The sequence below is a fragment of the Schistocerca piceifrons genome, unplaced genomic scaffold (genome assembly GCF_021461385.2).
Source record: "Schistocerca piceifrons isolate TAMUIC-IGC-003096 unplaced genomic scaffold, iqSchPice1.1 HiC_scaffold_689, whole genome shotgun sequence".
Classification (NCBI taxonomy): domain Eukaryota; kingdom Metazoa; phylum Arthropoda; class Insecta; order Orthoptera; family Acrididae; genus Schistocerca; species Schistocerca piceifrons.
In genome coordinates, this window is record NW_025728936.1 from 25,113 (window position 1) to 43,210 (window position 18,098).

General features: G+C 51.3%; 21 non-coding genes across 21 annotated transcripts; 18 read left to right on the forward strand and 3 right to left on the reverse strand.

Moving 5' to 3' along the window:
* Positions 1–2,816: 2,816 nt before the first annotated feature.
* On the forward strand, positions 2,817–2,889 carry Trnav-aac. Its single transcript has one exon. It is a non-coding gene; the product is annotated as a tRNA-Val (tRNA).
* Positions 2,890–4,063: 1,174 nt separating this feature from the next.
* Trnav-cac lies at positions 4,064–4,136 on the forward strand. The gene has a single exon. It is a non-coding gene; the product is annotated as a tRNA-Val (tRNA).
* Positions 4,137–4,294: 158 nt separating this feature from the next.
* Trnav-aac lies at positions 4,295–4,367 on the forward strand. The gene has a single exon. It is a non-coding gene; the product is annotated as a tRNA-Val (tRNA).
* Positions 4,368–5,118: 751 nt separating this feature from the next.
* Trnaa-agc lies at positions 5,119–5,190 on the reverse strand. The gene has a single exon. It is a non-coding gene; the product is annotated as a tRNA-Ala (tRNA).
* Positions 5,191–5,570: 380 nt separating this feature from the next.
* On the forward strand, positions 5,571–5,643 carry Trnav-cac. The gene has a single exon. It is a non-coding gene; the product is annotated as a tRNA-Val (tRNA).
* A 158-nt stretch (positions 5,644–5,801) lies between these two features.
* Trnav-aac lies at positions 5,802–5,874 on the forward strand. The gene has a single exon. It is a non-coding gene; the product is annotated as a tRNA-Val (tRNA).
* Positions 5,875–6,599: 725 nt separating this feature from the next.
* On the reverse strand, positions 6,600–6,671 carry Trnaa-agc. The gene has a single exon. It is a non-coding gene; the product is annotated as a tRNA-Ala (tRNA).
* Positions 6,672–7,051: 380 nt separating this feature from the next.
* Positions 7,052–7,124, forward strand: Trnav-cac. Its single transcript has one exon. It is a non-coding gene; the product is annotated as a tRNA-Val (tRNA).
* Positions 7,125–7,282: 158 nt separating this feature from the next.
* Positions 7,283–7,355, forward strand: Trnav-aac. The gene has a single exon. It is a non-coding gene; the product is annotated as a tRNA-Val (tRNA).
* Positions 7,356–8,761: 1,406 nt separating this feature from the next.
* On the forward strand, positions 8,762–8,834 carry Trnav-aac. Its single transcript has one exon. It is a non-coding gene; the product is annotated as a tRNA-Val (tRNA).
* A 1,176-nt stretch (positions 8,835–10,010) lies between these two features.
* Trnav-cac lies at positions 10,011–10,083 on the forward strand. The gene has a single exon. It is a non-coding gene; the product is annotated as a tRNA-Val (tRNA).
* Positions 10,084–10,241: 158 nt separating this feature from the next.
* Trnav-aac lies at positions 10,242–10,314 on the forward strand. The gene has a single exon. It is a non-coding gene; the product is annotated as a tRNA-Val (tRNA).
* A 1,403-nt stretch (positions 10,315–11,717) lies between these two features.
* Positions 11,718–11,790, forward strand: Trnav-aac. Its single transcript has one exon. It is a non-coding gene; the product is annotated as a tRNA-Val (tRNA).
* A 1,173-nt stretch (positions 11,791–12,963) lies between these two features.
* On the forward strand, positions 12,964–13,036 carry Trnav-cac. The gene has a single exon. It is a non-coding gene; the product is annotated as a tRNA-Val (tRNA).
* A 158-nt stretch (positions 13,037–13,194) lies between these two features.
* Trnav-aac lies at positions 13,195–13,267 on the forward strand. The gene has a single exon. It is a non-coding gene; the product is annotated as a tRNA-Val (tRNA).
* Positions 13,268–13,992: 725 nt separating this feature from the next.
* On the reverse strand, positions 13,993–14,064 carry Trnaa-agc. The gene has a single exon. It is a non-coding gene; the product is annotated as a tRNA-Ala (tRNA).
* A 380-nt stretch (positions 14,065–14,444) lies between these two features.
* Positions 14,445–14,517, forward strand: Trnav-cac. The gene has a single exon. It is a non-coding gene; the product is annotated as a tRNA-Val (tRNA).
* Positions 14,518–14,675: 158 nt separating this feature from the next.
* Positions 14,676–14,748, forward strand: Trnav-aac. The gene has a single exon. It is a non-coding gene; the product is annotated as a tRNA-Val (tRNA).
* A 1,407-nt stretch (positions 14,749–16,155) lies between these two features.
* Trnav-aac lies at positions 16,156–16,228 on the forward strand. Its single transcript has one exon. It is a non-coding gene; the product is annotated as a tRNA-Val (tRNA).
* A 1,176-nt stretch (positions 16,229–17,404) lies between these two features.
* Trnav-cac lies at positions 17,405–17,477 on the forward strand. The gene has a single exon. It is a non-coding gene; the product is annotated as a tRNA-Val (tRNA).
* Positions 17,478–17,635: 158 nt separating this feature from the next.
* Positions 17,636–17,708, forward strand: Trnav-aac. Its single transcript has one exon. It is a non-coding gene; the product is annotated as a tRNA-Val (tRNA).
* The last annotated feature ends 390 nt before the right edge of the window (positions 17,709–18,098 follow it).

The window sequence follows — 18,098 nt, forward strand, 5'->3', positions numbered from 1 at the left end:
CTTCACGCGTCGGACCAGAGTGTCAATTGCTCACGTCGAATAAGAAATTCGTTTGATATTGACGGCGAGCTTTTTGCGCTGACTCAGCCACTGACGTGCGATCAGTTTGCACAAAACGCGAGGGCTCGTCCGGGATTTGAACCCGGGACCTCCTGCACCCTAAGCAGGAATCATACCCATCTTTTTTTTTTTTTTTTTTTTGAACCTGTCTCCGCTGTTAGGACACTAAGCAGTGTGGTTAGCTGCATTCAACCCCCGTGGCAATGTCTTGCAGTCCTCCAGCTTTGTTGACCACAGTTAGGTGCCTCGATAAGAGGTGGACAGGTGTCGCATCGCTCTCGCCGTCACTTGTTACCACGAATCGTACTTAACGTAGTTTTCTGCAAGCGTCAGCGTAGCGTCAGTCGAGCTAAGTCGGGCCAAGTCGCATAAGAGGAGCAACAAAATGCGCATTTCCGGTACCGGGAATCGAACCCGTTCCTCCTGGGTGAGAGCCAGGTACCCTAGCCACTTTTTTTTTTTTTTTTTTTTTTTTTTTAACGCGTCGGACCAGAGTGTCAATTGTTCACATCGAATAAGAAGTTCTTTTGATATTGACGGCGAGCTTTTTGCGCTGACTCAGCCACTGACGTGCGATCAGTTTGCACAAAATACTTGGGCTCGTCCGGGATTTGAACCCGGGACCTTCTACACAAGCAGGAATCATACCCCTAGACCAACGAGCCCTATGACACGGCGATTGCCAATTACTCCAGTCCCTCGATGTCGTCCAGGGTGCCCTGGAAGTCTCGTGTACGCTGGCGGGATGGGGGCGGCCCTCCTGGGCTATCGGTACCCTCATGTAGAGCTGCCGCTGGGCTCGCACTGCCTGCTGCTGAGAAAGTGATTGCTTTTGCTGATATGACTTGCAATAACGACTGCGCGAAACGCCGCTATCTCGTTAGGGGTGCTACGGCAGACACCCTCTCGAGCACCCCGAAGACTTCTTGAGCCCTCGGCTGTGATGGGTTCCAGGCTGACAAAAGAACTGTCGTATGTGCATTCGCGGACGAGAGAAAGGCTGCGGCAAGTTGGAGTGAACAAGGATGGACTCCTCTGGTCCGTCGATTCCGCAGTATAGCGGTTATTACGTCTGCTTCACGCGCAGAGGGTCCCCGGTTCGATCCCGGGCGGGAACAGTATTATTCTGCCTGTGTCGTATTGTCCTCCAATGAGCCACGTCGTGTGTGGATCTGCTGCATGTCCCTTCGTTTTGCAAGTACCACATTTATTGAATTTTTTAGTTACGATGGCAACATCACTACAAGTTGTCTGTGAAGTACGGCGCACACAAGCAGTTTCCGTGGTGTAGCGGTTATCACGTCTACCAAACACGCAGAAGGTCCCCGGTTCGATCCCGGGCGGAACACTTTTTCATCACTTTAAGCAAGACTTACTAACATGCATCCGCTACCATCTGTACCCGAAACCTTCGTAATCGCCTTCACGCGTCGGACCAGAGTGTCAATTGCTCACGTCGAATAAGAAATTCGTTTGATATTGACGGCGAGCTTTTTGCGCTGACTCAGCCACTGACGTGCGATCAGTTTGCACAAAACGCGAGGGCTCGTCCGGGATTTGAACCCGGGACCTCCTGCACCCTAAGCAGGAATCATACCCATCTTTTTTTTTTTTTTTTTTTTGAACCTGTCTCCGCTGTTAGGACACTAAGCAGTGTGGTTAGCTGCATTCAACCCCCGTGGCAATGTCTTGCAGTCCTCCAGCTTTGTTGACCACAGTTAGGTGCCTCGATAAGAGGTGGACAGGTGTCGCATCGCTCTCGCCGTCACTTGTTACCACGAATCGTACTTAACGTAGTTTTCTGCAAGCGTCAGCGTAGCGTCAGTCGAGCTAAGTCGGGCCAAGTCGCATAAGAGGAGCAACAAAATGCGCATTTCCGGTACCGGGAATCGAACCCGTTCCTCCTGGGTGAGAGCCAGGTACCCTAGCCACTTTTTTTTTTTTTTTTTTTTTTTTTTAACGCGTCGGACCAGAGTGTCAATTGTTCACATCGAATAAGAAGTTCTTTTGATATTGACGGCGAGCTTTTTGCGCTGACTCAGCCACTGACGTGCGATCAGTTTGCACAAAATACTTGGGCTCGTCCGGGATTTGAACCCGGGACCTTCTACACAAGCAGGAATCATACCCCTAGACCAACGAGCCCTATGACACGGCGATTGCCAATTACTCCAGTCCCTCGATGTCGTCCAGGGTGCCCTGGAAGTCTCGTGTACGCTGGCGGGATGGGGGCGGCCCTCCTGGGCTATCGGTACCCTCATGTAGAGCTGCCGCTGGGCTCGCACTGCCTGCTGCTGAGAAAGTGATTGCTTTTGCTGATATGACTTGCAATAACGACTGCGCGAAACGCCGCTATCTCGTTAGGGGTGCTACGGCAGACACCCTCTCGAGCACCCCGAAGACTTCTTGAGCCCTCGGCTGTGATGGGTTCCAGGCTGACAAAAGAACTGTCGTATGTGCATTCGCGGACGAGAGAAAGGCTGCGGCAAGTTGGAGTGAACAAGGATGGACTCCTCTGGTCCGTCGATTCCGCAGTATAGCGGTTATCACGTCTGCTTCACGCGCAGAGGGTCCCCGGTTCGATCCCGGGCGGGAACAGTATTATTCTGCCTGTGTCGTATTGTCCTCCAATGAGCCACGTCGTGTGTGGATCTGCTGCATGTCCCTTCGTTTTGCAAGTACCACATTTATTGAATTTTTTAGTTACGATGGCAACATCACTACAAGTTGTCTGTGAAGTAGGGCGCACACAAGCAGTTTCCGTGGTGTAGCGGTTATCACGTCTACCAAACACGCAGAAGGTCCCCGGTTCGATCCCGGGCGGAAACACTTTTTAATCACTTTAAGCAAGACTTACTAACATGCATCCGCTACCATCTGTACCCGAAACCTTCGTAATCGCCTTCACGCGTCGGACCAGAGTGTCAATTGCTCACGTCGAATAAGAAATTCGTTTGATATTGACGGCGAGCTTTTTGCGCTGACTCAGCCACTGACGTGCGATCAGTTTGCACAAAACGCGAGGGCTCGTCCGGGATTTGAACCCGGGACCTCCTGCACCCTAAGCAGGAATCATACCCATCTTTTTTTTTTTTTTTTTTTGAACCTGTCTCCGCTGTTAGGACACTAAGCAGTGTGGTTAGCTGCATTCAACCCCCGTGGCAATGTCTTGCAGTCCTCCAGCTTTGTTGACCACAGTTAGGTGCCTCGATAAGAGGTGGACAGGTGTCGCATCGCTCTCGCCGTCACTTGTTACCACGAATCGTACTTAACGTAGTTTTCTGCAAGCGTCAGCGTAGCGTCAGTCGAGCTAAGTCGGGCCAAGTCGCATAAGAGGAGCAACAAAATGCGCATTTCCGGTACCGGGAATCGAACCCGTTCCTCCTGGGTGAGAGCCAGGTACCCTAGCCACTTTTTTTTTTTTTTTTTTTTTTTTAACGCGTCGGACCAGAGTGTCAATTGTTCACATCGAATAAGAAGTTCTTTTGATATTGACGGCGAGCTTTTTGCGCTGACTCAGCCACTGACGTGCGATCAGTTTGCACAAAATACTTGGGCTCGTCCGGGATTTGAACCCGGGACCTTCTACACAAGCAGGAATCATACCCCTAGACCAACGAGCCCTATGACACGGCGATTGCCAATTACTCCAGTCCCTCGATGTCGTCCAGGGTGCCCTGGAAGTCTCGTGTACGCTGGCGGGATGGGGGCGGCCCTCCTGGGCTATCGGTACCCTCATGTAGAGCTGCCGCTGGGCTCGCACTGCCTGCTGCTGAGAAAGTGATTGCTTTTGCTGATATGACTTGCAATAACGACTGCGCGAAACGCCGCTATCTCGTTAGGGGTGCTACGGCAGACACCCTCTCGAGCACCCCGAAGACTTCTTGAGCCCTCGGCTGTGATGGGTTCCAGGCTGACATTAGATCTGTCGTGTGTGCATTCGCCGACGATAGAAAGGCTGAGGCAAGTTTGAGTGAAAATGGATGGACTCGTCGGGTCCGTCGTTTCCGTAGTGTAGCGGTTATCACGTCTGCTTCACACGCAGAAGGTCCCCGGTTCGATCCCGGGCGGGAACAGTATTTTCCTGCCTATGTCGTATTGTCCTCCAATGAGCCACTTCGTGTGTGGATCTGCTGCATGTCCCCTCGTTTTGCAAGTACCACATTTATTGAATTTTTTAGTTACGATCATAACATCACTACAAGTTGTCTGTGAAGTAAGGTGCACACAAGCAGTTTCCGTGGTGTAGCGGTTATCACGTCTGCCTAACACGCAGAAGGTCCCCGGTTCGATCCCGGGCGGAAATACTTTTTCATCACTTTAAGCAAGACGTACTAACATGCATCTGCTACCATCTGTACCCGAAGCCTTCGTAATCGCCTTCACGCGTCGGACCCGAGTGTCAATTGCTCACATCGAATAAGAAATTCATTTGATATTGACGGCGAGCTTTTTGCGCTGACTCAGCCACTGACGTGCGATCAGTTTGCACAAAACGCTAGGGCTCGTCCGGGATTTGAACCCGGGACCTCCTGCACCCTAAGCAGGAATCATACCCATCTTTTTTTTTTTTTTTTTTTTTTTTTTTTTTTTTTTTTTTTTTTTGAACCTGTCTCCGCTGTTAGGACACTAAGCAGTGTGGTTAGCTGCATTCAACCCCCGTGGCAAAGTCTTGCAGTCCTCCAGCTTTGTTGACCACAGTTAGGTGCCTCGATAAGAGGTGGACAGGTGTCGCATCGCTCTCGCCGTCACTTGTTACCACGAATCGTACTTAACGTAGTTTTCTGCAAGCGTCAGCGTAGCGTCAGTCGAGCTAAGTCGGGCCAAGTCGCATAAGAGGAGCAACAAAATGCGCATTTCCGGTACCGGGAATCGAACCCGTTCCTCCTGGGTGAGAGCCAGGTACCCTAGCCACTTTTTTTTTTTTTTTTTTTTTTTTTAACGCGTCGGACCAGAGTGTCAATTGTTCACATCGAATAAGAAGTTCATTTGATATTGACGGCGAGCTTTTTGCGCTGACTCAGCCACTGACGTGCGATCAGTTTGCACAAAACGCTAGGGCTCGTTCGGGATTTGAACCCGGGACCTTCTGCACGCTAAGCAGGAATCATACCCCTAGACCAACGAGCCCTATGACACGGCGATTGCCAATTACTCCAGTCCCTCGATGTCGTCCAGGGTGCCCTGGAAGTCTCGTGTACGCTGGCGGGATGGGGGCGGCCCTCCTGGGCTATCGGTACCCTCATGTAGAGCTGCCGCTGGGCTCGCACTGCCTGCTGCTGAGAAAGTGATTGCTTTTGCTGATATGACTTGCAATAACGACCGCGCGAAACGCCGCTATCTCGTTAAGGGTGCTACGGCAGACACCCTCTCGAGCACCCCGAAGACTTCTTGAGCCCTCGGCTGTGATGGGTTCCAGGCTGACATTAGATCTGTCGTGTGTGCATTCGCCGACGATAGAAAGGCTGAGGCAAGTTTGAGTGAAAAAGGATGGACTCGTCGGGTCCGTCGTTTCCGTAGTGTAGCGGTTATCACGTCTGCTTCACACGCAGAAGGTCCCCGGTTCGATCCCGGGCGGGAACAGTATTTTCCTGCCTATGTCGTATTGTCCTCCAATGAGCCACTTCGTGTGTGGATCTGCTGCATGTCCCCTCGTTTTGCAAGTACCACATTTATTGAATTTTTTAGTTACGATCATAACATCACTACAAGTTGTCTGTGAAGTAAGGTGCACACAAGCAGTTTCCGTGGTGTAGCGGTTATCACGTCTGCCTAACACGCAGAAGGTCCCCGGTTCGATCCCGGGCGGAAACACTTTTTCATCACTTTAAGCAAGACTTACTAACATGCATCCGCTACCATCTGTACCCGAAACCTTCGTAATCGCCTTCACGCGTCGGACCAGAGTGTCAATTGCTCACGTCGAATAAGAAATTCGTTTGATATTGACGGCGAGCTTTTTGCGCTGACTCAGCCACTGACGTGCGATCAGTTTGCACAAAACGCGAGGGCTCGTCCGGGATTTGAACCCGGGACCTCCTGCACCCTAAGCAGGAATCATACCCATCTTTTTTTTTTTTTTTTTTTTGAACCTGTCTCCGCTGTTAGGACACTAAGCAGTGTGGTTAGCTGCATTCAACCCCCGTGGCAATGTCTTGCAGTCCTCCAGCTTTGTTGACCACAGTTAGGTGCCTCGATAAGAGGTGGACAGGTGTCGCATCGCTCTCGCCGTCACTTGTTACCACGAATCGTACTTAACGTAGTTTTCTGCAAGCGTCAGCGTAGCGTCAGTCGAGCTAAGTCGGGCCAAGTCGCATAAGAGGAGCAACAAAATGCGCATTTCCGGTACCGGGAATCGAACCCGTTCCTCCTGGGTGAGAGCCAGGTACCCTAGCCACTTTTTTTTTTTTTTTTTTTTTTTAACGCGTCGGACCAGAGTGTCAATTGTTCACATCGAATAAGAAGTTCATTTGATATTGACGGCGAGCTTTTTGCGCTGACTCAGCCACTGACGTGCGATCAGTTTGCACAAAACGCTAGGGCTCGTTCGGGATTTGAACCCGGGACCTTCTGCACGCTAAGCAGGAATCATACCCCTAGACCAACGAGCCCTATGACACGGCGATTGCCAATTACTCCAGTCCCTCGATGTCGTCCAGGGTGCCCTGGAAGTCTCGTGTACGCTGGCGGGATGGGGGCGGCCCTCCTGGGCTATCGGTACCCTCATGTAGAGCTGCCGCTGGGCTCGCACTGCCTGCTGCTGAGAAAGTGATTGCTTTTGCTGATATGACTTGCAATAACGACCGCGCGAAACGCCGCTATCTCGTTAAGGGTGCTACGGCAGACACCCTCTCGAGCACCCCGAAGACTTCTTGAGCCCTCGGCTGTGATGGGTTCCAGGCTGACATTAGATCTGTCGTGTGTGCATTCGCCGACGATAGAAAGGCTGAGGCAAGTTTGAGTGAAAAAGGATGGACTCGTCGGGTCCGTCGTTTCCGTAGTGTAGCGGTTATCACGTCTGCTTCACACGCAGAAGGTCCCCGGTTCGATCCCGGGCGGGAACAGTATTTTCCTGCCTATGTCGTATTGTCCTCCAATGAGCCACTTCGTGTGTGGATCTGCTGCATGTCCCCTCGTTTTGCAAGTACCACATTTATTGAATTTTTTAGTTACGATCATAACATCACTACAAGTTGTCTGTGAAGTAAGGTGCACACAAGCAGTTTCCGTGGTGTAGCGGTTATCACGTCTGCCTAACACGCAGAAGGTCCCCGGTTCGATCCCGGGCGGAAACACTTTTTCATCACTTTAAGCAAGACTTACTAACATGCATCCGCTACCATCTGTACCCGAAACCTTCGTAATCGCCTTCACGCGTCGGACCAGAGTGTCAATTGCTCACGTCGAATAAGAAATTCGTTTGATATTGACGGCGAGCTTTTTGCGCTGACTCAGCCACTGACGTGCGATCAGTTTGCACAAAACGCGAGGGCTCGTCCGGGATTTGAACCCGGGACCTCCTGCACCCTAAGCAGGAATCATACCCATCTTTTTTTTTTTTTTTTTTTTTGAACCTGTCTCCGCTGTTAGGACACTAAGCAGTGTGGTTAGCTGCATTCAACCCCCGTGGCAATGTCTTGCAGTCCTCCAGCTTTGTTGACCACAGTTAGGTGCCTCGATAAGAGGTGGACAGGTGTCGCATCGCTCTCGCCGTCACTTGTTACCACGAATCGTACTTAACGTAGTTTTCTGCAAGCGTCAGCGTAGCGTCAGTCGAGCTAAGTCGGGCCAAGTCGCATAAGAGGAGCAACAAAATGCGCATTTCCGGTACCGGGAATCGAACCCGTTCCTCCTGGGTGAGAGCCAGGTACCCTAGCCACTTTTTTTTTTTTTTTTTTTTTTTAACGCGTCGGACCAGAGTGTCAATTGTTCACATCGAATAAGAAGTTCTTTTGATATTGACGGCGAGCTTTTTGCGCTGACTCAGCCACTGACGTGCGATCAGTTTGCACAAAATACTTGGGCTCGTCCGGGATTTGAACCCGGGACCTTCTACACAAGCAGGAATCATACCCCTAGACCAACGAGCCCTATGACACGGCGATTGCCAATTACTCCAGTCCCTCGATGTCGTCCAGGGTGCCCTGGAAGTCTCGTGTACGCTGGCGGGATGGGGGCGGCCCTCCTGGGCTATCGGTACCCTCATTTAGAGCTGCCGCTGGGCTCGCACTGCCTGCTGCTGAGAAAGTGATTGCTTTTGCTGATATGACTTGCAATAACGACTGCGCGAAACGCCGCTATCTCGTTAGGGGTGCTACGGCAGACACCCTCTCGAGCACCCCGAAGACTTCTTGAGCCCTCGGCTGTGATGGGTTCCAGGCTGACAAAAGAACTGTCGTATGTGCATTCGCGGACGAGAGAAAGGCTGCGGCAAGTTGGACTGAACAAGGATGGACTCCTCTGGTCCGTCGATTCCGCAGTATAGCGGTTATCACGTCTGCTTCACGCGCAGAGGGTCCCCGGTTCGATCCCGGGCGGGAACAGTATTATTCTGCCTGTGTCGTATTGTCCTCCAATGAGCCACGTCGTGTGTGGATCTGCTGCATGTCCCTTCGTTTTGCAAGTACCACATTTATTGAATTTTTTAGTTACGATGGCAACATCACTACAAGTTGTCTGTGAAGTACGGCGCACACAAGCAGTTTCCGTGGTGTAGCGGTTATCACGTCTACCAAACACGCAGAAGGTCCCCGGTTCGATCCCGGGCGGAAACACTTTTTCATCACTTTAAGCAAGACTTACTAACATGCATCCGCTACCATCTGTACCCGAAACCTTCGTAATCGCCTTCACGCGTCGGACCAGAGTGTCAATTGCTCACGTCGAATAAGAAATTCGTTTGATATTGACGGCGAGCTTTTTGCGCTGACTCAGCCACTGACGTGCGATCAGTTTGCACAAAACGCGAGGGCTCGTCCGGGATTTGAACCCGGGACCTCCTGCACCCTAAGCAGGAATCATACCCATCTTTTTTTTTTTTTTTTTTTTGAACCTGTCTCCGCTGTTAGGACACTAAGCAGTGTGGTTAGCTGCATTCAACCCCCGTGGCAATGTCTTGCAGTCCTCCAGCTTTGTTGACCACAGTTAGGTGCCTCGATAAGAGGTGGACAGGTGTCGCATCGCTCTCGCCGTCACTTGTTACCACGAATCGTACTTAACGTAGTTTTCTGCAAGCGTCAGCGTAGCGTCAGTCGAGCTAAGTCGGGCCAAGTCGCATAAGAGGAGCAACAAAATGCGCATTTCCGGTACCGGGAATCGAACCCGTTCCTCCTGGGTGAGAGCCAGGTACCCTAGCCACTTTTTTTTTTTTTTTTTTTTTTTTTAACGCGTCGGACCAGAGTGTCAATTGTTCACATCGAATAAGAAGTTCTTTTGATATTGACGGCGAGCTTTTTGCGCTGACTCAGCCACTGACGTGCGATCAGTTTGCACAAAATACTTGGGCTCGTCCGGGATTTGAACCCGGGACCTTCTACACAAGCAGGAATCATACCCCTAGACCAACGAGCCCTATGACACGGCGATTGCCAATTACTCCAGTCCCTCGATGTCGTCCAGGGTGCCCTGGAAGTCTCGTGTACGCTGGCGGGATGGGGGCGGCCCTCCTGGGCTATCGGTACCCTCATGTAGAGCTGCCGCTGGGCTCGCACTGCCTGCTGCTGAGAAAGTGATTGCTTTTGCTGATATGACTTGCAATAACGACCGCGCGAAACGCCGCTATCTCGTTAAGGGTGCTACGGCAGACACCCTCTCGAGCACCCCGAAGACTTCTTGAGCCCTCGGCTGTGATGGGTTCCAGGCTGACATTAGATCTGTCGTGTGTGCATTCGCCGACGATAGAAAGGCTGAGGCAAGTTTGAGTGAAAAAGGATGGACTCGTCGGGTCCGTCGTTTCCGTAGTGTAGCGGTTATCACGTCTGCTTCACACGCAGAAGGTCCCCGGTTCGATCCCGGGCGGGAACAGTATTTTCCTGCCTATGTCGTATTGTCCTCCAATGAGCCACTTCGTGTGTGGATCTGCTGCATGTCCCCTCGTTTTGCAAGTACCACATTTATTGAATTTTTTAGTTACGATCATAACATCACTACAAGTTGTCTGTGAAGTAAGGTGCACACAAGCAGTTTCCGTGGTGTAGCGGTTATCACGTCTGCCTAACACGCAGAAGGTCCCCGGTTCGATCCCGGGCGGAAACACTTTTTCATCACTTTAAGCAAGACTTACTAACATGCATCCGCTACCATCTGTACCCGAAACCTTCGTAATCGCCTTCACGCGTCGGACCAGAGTGTCAATTGCTCACGTCGAATAAGAAATTCGTTTGATATTGACGGCGAGCTTTTTGCGCTGACTCAGCCACTGACGTGCGATCAGTTTGCACAAAACGCGAGGGCTCGTCCGGGATTTGAACCCGGGACCTCCTGCACCCTAAGCAGGAATCATACCCATCTTTTTTTTTTTTTTTTTTTTGAACCTGTCTCCGCTGTTAGGACACTAAGCAGTGTGGTTAGCTGCATTCAACCCCCGTGGCAATGTCTTGCAGTCCTCCAGCTTTGTTGACCACAGTTAGGTGCCTCGATAAGAGGTGGACAGGTGTCGCATCGCTCTCGCCGTCACTTGTTACCACGAATCGTACTTAACGTAGTTTTCTGCAAGCGTCAGCGTAGCGTCAGTCGAGCTAAGTCGGGCCAAGTCGCATAAGAGGAGCAACAAAATGCGCATTTCCGGTACCGGGAATCGAACCCGTTCCTCCTGGGTGAGAGCCAGGTACCCTAGCCACTTTTTTTTTTTTTTTTTTTTTAACGCGTCGGACCAGAGTGTCAATTGTTCACATCGAATAAGAAGTTCTTTTGATATTGACGGCGAGCTTTTTGCGCTGACTCAGCCACTGACGTGCGATCAGTTTGCACAAAATACTTGGGCTCGTCCGGGATTTGAACCCGGGACCTTCTACACAAGCAGGAATCATACCCCTAGACCAACGAGCCCTATGACACGGCGATTGCCAATTACTCCAGTCCCTCGATGTCGTCCAGGGTGCCCTGGAAGTCTCGTGTACGCTGGCGGGATGGGGGCGGCCCTCCTGGGCTATCGGTACCCTCATTTAGAGCTGCCGCTGGGCTCGCACTGCCTGCTGCTGAGAAAGTGATTGCTTTTGCTGATATGACTTGCAATAACGACTGCGCGAAACGCCGCTATCTCGTTAGGGGTGCTACGGCAGACACCCTCTCGAGCACCCCGAAGACTTCTTGAGCCCTCGGCTGTGATGGGTTCCAGGCTGACAAAAGAACTGTCGTATGTGCATTCGCGGACGAGAGAAAGGCTGCGGCAAGTTGGACTGAACAAGGATGGACTCCTCTGGTCCGTCGATTCCGCAGTATAGCGGTTATCACGTCTGCTTCACGCGCAGAGGGTCCCCGGTTCGATCCCGGGCGGGAACAGTATTATTCTGCCTGTGTCGTATTGTCCTCCAATGAGCCACGTCGTGTGTGGATCTGCTGCATGTCCCTTCGTTTTGCAAGTACCACATTTATTGAATTTTTTAGTTACGATGGCAACATCACTACAAGTTGTCTGTGAAGTACGGCGCACACAAGCAGTTTCCGTGGTGTAGCGGTTATCACGTCTACCAAACACGCAGAAGGTCCCCGGTTCGATCCCGGGCGGAAACACTTTTTCATCACTTTAAGCAAGACTTACTAACATGCATCCGCTACCATCTGTACCCGAAACCTTCGTAATCGCCTTCACGCGTCGGACCAGAGTGTCAATTGCTCACGTCGAATAAGAAATTCGTTTGATATTGACGGCGAGCTTTTTGCGCTGACTCAGCCACTGACGTGCGATCAGTTTGCACAAAACGCGAGGGCTCGTCCGGGATTTGAACCCGGGACCTCCTGCACCCTAAGCAGGAATCATACCCATCTTTTTTTTTTTTTTTTTTTTGAACCTGTCTCCGCTGTTAGGACACTAAGCAGTGTGGTTAGCTGCATTCAACCCCCGTGGCAATGTCTTGCAGTCCTCCAGCTTTGTTGACCACAGTTAGGTGCCTCGATAAGAGGTGGACAGGTGTCGCATCGCTCTCGCCGTCACTTGTTACCACGAATCGTACTTAACGTAGTTTTCTGCAAGCGTCAGCGTAGCGTCAGTCGAGCTAAGTCGGGCCAAGTCGCATAAGAGGAGCAACAAAATGCGCATTTCCGGTACCGGGAATCGAACCCGTTCCTCCTGGGTGAGAGCCAGGTACCCTAGCCACTTTTTTTTTTTTTTTTTTTTTTAACGCGTCGGACCAGAGTGTCAATTGTTCACATCGAATAAGAAGTTCTTTTGATATTGACGGCGAGCTTTTTGCGCTGACTCAGCCACTGACGTGCGATCAGTTTGCACAAAATACTTGGGCTCGTCCGGGATTTGAACCCGGGACCTTCTACACAAGCAGGAATCATACCCCTAGACCAACGAGCCCTATGACACGGCGATTGCCAATTACTCCAGTCCCTCGATGTCGTCCAGGGTGCCCTGGAAGTCTCGTGTACGCTGGCGGGATGGGGGCGGCCCTCCTGGGCTATCGGTACCCTCATTTAGAGCTGCCGCTGGGCTCGCACTGCCTGCTGCTGAGAAAGTGATTGCTTTTGCTGATATGACTTGCAATAACGACTGCGCGAAACGCCGCTATCTCGTTAGGGGTGCTACGGCAGACACCCTCTCGAGCACCCCGAAGACTTCTTGAGCCCTCGGCTGTGATGGGTTCCAGGCTGACATTAGATCTGTCGTGTGTGCATTCGCCGACGATAGAAAGGCTGAGGCAAGTTTGAGTGAAAAAGGATGGACTCGTCGGGTCCGTCGTTTCCGTAGTGTAGCGGTTATCACGTCTGCTTCACACGCAGAAGGTCCCCGGTTCGATCCCGGGCGGGAACAGTATTTTCCTGCCTATGTCGTATTGTCCTCCAATGAGCCACTTCGTGTGTGGATCTGCTGCATGTCCCCTCGTTTTGCAAGTACCACATTTATTGAATTTTTTAGTTACGATCATAACATCACTACAAGTTGTCTGTGAAGTAAGGTGCACACAAGCAGTTTCCGTGGTGTAGCGGTTATCACGTCTGCCTAACACGCAGAAGGTCCCCGGTTCGATCCCGGGCGGAAACACTTTTTCATCACTTTAAGCAAGACTTACTAACATGCATCCGCTACCATCTGTACCCGAAACCTTCGTAATCGCCTTCACGCGTCGGACCAGAGTGTCAATTGCTCACGTCGAATAAGAAATTCGTTTGATATTGACGGCGAGCTTTTTGCGCTGACTCAGCCACTGACGTGCGATCAGTTTGCACAAAACGCGAGGGCTCGTCCGGGATTTGAACCCGGGACCTCCTGCACCCTAAGCAGGAATCATACCCATCTTTTTTTTTTTTTTTTTTTTGAACCTGTCTCCGCTGTTAGGACACTAAGCAGTGTGGTTAGCTGCATTCAACCCCCGTGGCAATGTCTTGCAGTCCTCCAGCTTTGTTGACCACAGTTAGGTGCCTCGATAAGAGGTGGACAGGTGTCGCATCGCTCTCGCCGTCACTTGTTACCACGAATCGTACTTAACGTAGTTTTCTGCAAGCGTCAGCGTAGCGTCAGTCGAGCTAAGTCGGGCCAAGTCGCATAAGAGGAGCAACAAAATGCGCATTTCCGGTACCGGGAATCGAACCCGTTCCTCCTGGGTGAGAGCCAGGTACCCTAGCCACTTTTTTTTTTTTTTTTTTTTTTTAACGCGTCGGACCAGAGTGTCAATTGTTCACATCGAATAAGAAGTTCATTTGATATTGACGGCGAGCTTTTTGCGCTGACTCAGCCACTGACGTGCGATCAGTTTGCACAAAACGCTAGGGCTCGTTCGGGATTTGAACCCGGGACCTTCTGCACGCTAAGCAGGAATCATACCCCTAGACCAACGAGCCCTATGACACGGCGATTGCCAATTACTCCAGTCCCTCGATGTCGTCCAGGGTGCCCTGGAAGTCTCGTGTACGCTGGCGGGATGGGGGCGGCCCTCCTGGGCTATCGGTACCCTCATGTAGAGCTGCCGCTGGGCTCGCACTGCCTGCTGCTGAGAAAGTGATTGCTTTTGCTGATATGACTTGCAATAACGACCGCGCGAAACGCCGCTATCTCGTTAAGGGTGCTACGGCAGACACCCTCTCGAGCACCCCGAAGACTTCTTGAGCCCTCGGCTGTGATGGGTTCCAGGCTGACATTAGATCTGTCGTGTGTGCATTCGCCGACGATAGAAAGGCTGAGGCAAGTTTGAGTGAAAAAGGATGGACTCGTCGGGTCCGTCGTTTCCGTAGTGTAGCGGTTATCACGTCTGCTTCACACGCAGAAGGTCCCCGGTTCGATCCCGGGCGGGAACAGTATTTTCCTGCCTATGTCGTATTGTCCTCCAATGAGCCACTTCGTGTGTGGATCTGCTGCATGTCCCCTCGTTTTGCAAGTACCACATTTATTGAATTTTTTAGTTACGATCATAACATCACTACAAGTTGTCTGTGAAGTAAGGTGCACACAAGCAGTTTCCGTGGTGTAGCGGTTATCACGTCTGCCTAACACGCAGAAGGTCCCCGGTTCGATCCCGGGCGGAAACACTTTTTCATCACTTTAAGCAAGACTTACTAACATGCATCCGCTACCATCTGTACCCGAAACCTTCGTAATCGCCTTCACGCGTCGGACCAGAGTGTCAATTGCTCACGTCGAATAAGAAATTCGTTTGATATTGACGGCGAGCTTTTTGCGCTGACTCAGCCACTGACGTGCGATCAGTTTGCACAAAACGCGAGGGCTCGTCCGGGATTTGAACCCGGGACCTCCTGCACCCTAAGCAGGAATCATACCCATCTTTTTTTTTTTTTTTTTTTTTGAACCTGTCTCCGCTGTTAGGACACTAAGCAGTGTGGTTAGCTGCATTCAACCCCCGTGGCAATGTCTTGCAGTCCTCCAGCTTTGTTGACCACAGTTAGGTGCCTCGATAAGAGGTGGACAGGTGTCGCATCGCTCTCGCCGTCACTTGTTACCACGAATCGTACTTAACGTAGTTTTCTGCAAGCGTCAGCGTAGCGTCAGTCGAGCTAAGTCGGGCCAAGTCGCATAAGAGGAGCAACAAAATGCGCATTTCCGGTACCGGGAATCGAACCCGTTCCTCCTGGGTGAGAGCCAGGTACCCTAGCCACTTTTTTTTTTTTTTTTTTTTTTTTAACGCGTCGGACCAGAGTGTCAATTGTTCACATCGAATAAGAAGTTCTTTTGATATTGACGGCGAGCTTTTTGCGCTGACTCAGCCACTGACGTGCGATCAGTTTGCACAAAATACTTGGGCTCGTCCGGGATTTGAACCCGGGACCTTCTACACAAGCAGGAATCATACCCCTAGACCAACGAGCCCTATGACACGGCGATTGCCAATTACTCCAGTCCCTCGATGTCGTCCAGGGTGCCCTGGAAGTCTCGTGTACGCTGGCGGGATGGGGGCGGCCCTCCTGGGCTATCGGTACCCTCATTTAGAGCTGCCGCTGGGCTCGCACTGCCTGCTGCTGAGAAAGTGATTGCTTTTGCTGATATGACTTGCAATAACGACTGCGCGAAACGCCGCTATCTCGTTAGGGGTGCTACGGCAGACACCCTCTCGAGCACCCCGAAGACTTCTTGAGCCCTCGGCTGTGATGGGTTCCAGGCTGACAAAAGAACTGTCGTATGTGCATTCGCGGACGAGAGAAAGGCTGCGGCAAGTTGGACTGAACAAGGATGGACTCCTCTGGTCCGTCGATTCCGCAGTATAGCGGTTATCACGTCTGCTTCACGCGCAGAGGGTCCCCGGTTCGATCCCGGGCGGGAACAGTATTATTCTGCCTGTGTCGTATTGTCCTCCAATGAGCCACGTCGTGTGTGGATCTGCTGCATGTCCCTTCGTTTTGCAAGTACCACATTTATTGAATTTTTTAGTTACGATGGCAACATCACTACAAGTTGTCTGTGAAGTACGGCGCACACAAGCAGTTTCCGTGGTGTAGCGGTTATCACGTCTACCAAACACGCAGAAGGTCCCCGGTTCGATCCCGGGCGGAAACACTTTTTCATCACTTTAAGCAAGACTTACTAACATGCATCCGCTACCATCTGTACCCGAAACCTTCGTAATCGCCTTCACGCGTCGGACCAGAGTGTCAATTGCTCACGTCGAATAAGAAATTCGTTTGATATTGACGGCGAGCTTTTTGCGCTGACTCAGCCACTGACGTGCGATCAGTTTGCACAAAACGCGAGGGCTCGTCCGGGATTTGAACCCGGGACCTCCTGCACCCTAAGCAGGAATCATACCCATCTTTTTTTTTTTTTTTTTTTTGAACCTGTCTCCGCTGTTAGGACACTAAGCAGTGTGGTTAGCTGCATTCAACCCCCGTGGCAATGTCTTGCAGTCCTCCAGCTTTGTTGACCACAGTTAGGTGCCTCGATAAGAGGTGGACAGGTGTCGCATCGCTCTCGCCGTCACTTGTTACCACGAATCGTACTTAACGTAGTTTTCTGCAAGCGTCAGCGTAGCGTCAGTCGAGCTAAGTCGGGCCAAGTCGCATAAGAGGAGCAACAAAATGCGCATTTCCGGTACCGGGAATCGAACCCGTTCCTCCTGGGTGAGAGCCAGGTACCCTAGCCACTTTTTTTTTTTTTTTTTTTTTTTTTTAACGCGTCGGACCAGAGTGTCAATTGTTCACATCGAATAAGAAGTTCTTTTGATATTGACGGCGAGCTTTTTGCGCTGACTCAGCCACTGACGTGCGATCAGTTTGCACAAAATACTTGGGCTCGTCCGGGATTTGAACCCGGGACCTTCTACACAAGCAGGAATCATACCCCTAGACCAACGAGCCCTATGACACGGCGATTGCCAATTACTCCAGTCCCTCGATGTCGTCCAGGGTGCCCTGAAGTCTCGTGTACGCTGGCGGGATGGGGGCGGCCCTCCTGGGCTATCGGTACCCTCATGTAGAGCTGCCGCTGGGCTCGCACTGCCTGCTGCTGAGAAAGTGATTGCTTTTGCTGATATGACTTGCAATAACGACCGCGCGAAACGCCGCTATCTCGTTAAGGGTGCTACGGCAGACACCCTCTCGAGCACCCCGAAGACTTCTTGAGCCCTCGGCTGTGATGGGTTCCAGGCTGACATTAGATCTGTCGTGTGTGCATTCGCCGACGATAGAAAGGCTGAGGCAAGTTTGAGTGAAAAAGGATGGACTCGTCGGGTCCGTCGTTTCCGTAGTGTAGCGGTTATCACGTCTGCTTCACACGCAGAAGGTCCCCGGTTCGATCCCGGGCGGGAACAGTATTTTCCTGCCTATGTCGTATTGTCCTCCAATGAGCCACTTCGTGTGTGGATCTGCTGCATGTCCCCTCGTTTTGCAAGTACCACATTTATTGAATTTTTTAGTTACGATCATAACATCACTACAAGTTGTCTGTGAAGTAAGGTGCACACAAGCAGTTTCCGTGGTGTAGCGGTTATCACGTCTGCCTAACACGCAGAAGGTCCCCGGTTCGATCCCGGGCGGAAACACTTTTTCATCACTTTAAGCAAGACTTACTAACATGCATCCGCTACCATCTGTACCCGAAACCTTCGTAATCGCCTTCACGCGTCGGACCAGAGTGTCAATTGCTCACGTCGAATAAGAAATTCGTTTGATATTGACGGCGAGCTTTTTGCGCTGACTCAGCCACTGACGTGCGATCAGTTTGCACAAAACGCGAGGGCTCGTCCGGGATTTGAACCCGGGACCTCCTGCACCCTAAGCAGGAATCATACCCATCTTTTTTTTTTTTTTTTTTTGAACCTGTCTCCGCTGTTAGGACACTAAGCAGTGTGGTTAGCTGCATTCAACCCCCGTGGCAATGTCTTGCAGTCCTCCAGCTTTGTTGACCACAGTTAGGTGCCTCGATAAGAGGT